The sequence below is a fragment of the Notamacropus eugenii genome, chromosome 3, assembly GCF_028372415.1.
Source record: "Notamacropus eugenii isolate mMacEug1 chromosome 3, mMacEug1.pri_v2, whole genome shotgun sequence".
NCBI classification, from domain to species: Eukaryota; Metazoa; Chordata; class Mammalia; order Diprotodontia; family Macropodidae; genus Notamacropus; species Notamacropus eugenii.
Window position 1 is genome coordinate 265,783,758 of NC_092874.1, and position 2,455 is coordinate 265,786,212.

The following is a 2,455-nucleotide window of genomic DNA, read 5'->3' on the forward strand; positions in this document are numbered from 1 at the left end:
TCTCTCTCTCTCTCTCTCTCTCTCTCTCTCTCTCTCTCTCTCTCTCTCTCTCTCTCTCTCTTTCTCCTTCTCTGTCTCTCTATCTCTCTCTGTCTCTTGTCTCTCTTTTCTCTCTCTGTCTTTCTCTCATCTCTATCTCTGTCTCTTTTCTCTATCTCTTCCATCTCTGTCTCTCTCTGTCTCTGTCTCTCATATCTCTCTCTTTCCATTTCTCTGTCTCTCATCCCTATCTCTGTCTCTTTTTTCTCTCTCCTCTCCCTCTCTGTTTCTCCCCCCTTTCCTCTCCTTTTCTCCTTTCCTACTCTCCCTCTCTCTCTCTTACTCCCTCTCTGTCCTTCCCTCCCTTCCTTCCTCCCTCCCTTTTTCCCTCCTCTCTCCCACCTCCGTTTTTCTTTCCTCCATCCCTTCCCCTCTCTCACATCACAGTATAAAATTTGCTTCTCTTTTTTGTATGCTTTTCAATCTAGGCCTTCCTTTTCACAATTTACCCCCCAAAACATACATACAAATAAATGATACAATGAACAATCATATTATCTTAGAGAAACCAGTCTTAAAAACAACTACAAGAAGAAACAAATTAAAGGTCATCAAACCAGAACCCTCATTTTAAAGATGAGCAAACTATGGTCCCTATAGATCTGAGCCAGGAATTGAATCCACATCCTCTGTCTCCAAATTCAGTGCTCATTCTACTGTGTCATACTGTCTGTTGTTCAAAGTGTGCAAATTTTCTATCTCTTTTGTTGACAATTATTAACCTTGGGAAAACCAATTAGCCACTCCTCCTCAACTGTAAAATGGAACACTGGTATGTGCACAGCCTCCAAGCCAATGCAATGAAAGTAGTCTTTTTCTGTGTGTGTTTCTAAAGTCAGTTCTTACTGTGGAGCTTAGTAGCCCCAAGAGAAAGAGGGAAGACAAGGTTCTTTGTTTCCGCAAGCTCTAGCTTATTTTCCCAATGGAGCATATGGTTTTAGAGATACAGGGAAACTTAGAAATCATAGGACTTAGGAGTTAAATGGAACCTTACAGGTAATTTAGTCCAATCTCCTCTGGTCCAATCCATACATCTCTCTCTAACTTTTCTAATGACAATTGACCTTCGACCTCAATTTGAAGACGAAGAAACTGAAATCCAGAAGAGTGATCACAGAGTCACAGAGGTAGTAAAGGGCAGAGCTAAGATCTGAATTCAGACCTTCTGTCTCAAAATCTCTCTTTACCTATTTCATACTAACTCTCTAAAGGTATAGAAATCAAATTCTTAATTGAGAAAATCAGTTATTGATTAAATATTCAAAACCAAATTGTCAACATAGTAGAGTGAGCTATGGCCCTTCTCTAATTTATAGTTAAGCAATAAAAATGTCTCAGGAGTGATTTATTCATTTAATACTTCTAAAACTTTTCCAATGTGGTACAGTTTATATATGCCAGGGCTAAACTATGCACTTAATGTGTGTTTTTTAAAAAACACCCCAATAGTATAAAATCTCAATAACTTTAGATTCTGTATTAAATTAATTTTGAATGGCGCCTTAAGTTCTAACCAATTCAATAAGCCTTGCACATAAAACTTTGCATTATCAGAAAGGAAATCAACTTACATCTTTGATAAACACAGCACCTGGCACATACGTGCTTATTGGCTTAACTTTACTTGATAAAAGAGCGTGTGTGTGTATGTGTATGTGTGTGTGTGTGTGTGTGTGTGTGTATGTGTACACGCTACTTCCTCCCCTTGGGAAATAAATGTCTGCCAACCTCTGCTTTCAAATCTCTGTACTGATAATTCCAGAGGACATTGCTTTATTCAAAGACACATTAAGAATCTAGGAGAAAGTACATACCCAATGCTGGACACTTAGAACTGACCTAGACTAGATTATCCTTGTATCATGAGGAAACTTTCCAATCATACTTGTCATCTCTAATAGAAAATCTACTTGAATTTACAGTGCCAATAGCCTGATCTCCACCAGTGTCTATATTGATCACACTAAGAACACCATTCCCACCTACCTTAAATTGTGTATAAGAGAAACAGAGATTAAGGGAGACATAGAGACAAAGATAGGAAGAGCAACAGACAAAGGGAGACACAGGAAGAAAGAGTGAAAGAAAGGAGGAGAGACAGAAAGGATGGGGGTGAGGAGAGGGCTAGGACAGCAGATTGCTAGCAAGGTGTTTAACCTATTTAAGAGAAAATAAAAGGTTCCCTTTGGAGTTCACAAAGCAGATCCTGGAAAGAACCACAAATTCATGAGAAATTATTAAATTTAAGATTCATCATTTTTAAAAATATCTAATTTTTTTGAAGTGATGCAAATTTAAAAAGACATAAAAGTGTTAAAGAAAGCAGATTTCCAGGACTGTGCTGAATATTTTTTTTTTTTTTTGCAAAGGGGTGGTAAGCCAAATAAGTTTGGGGAATCTCTGTTCTAGATGGTGA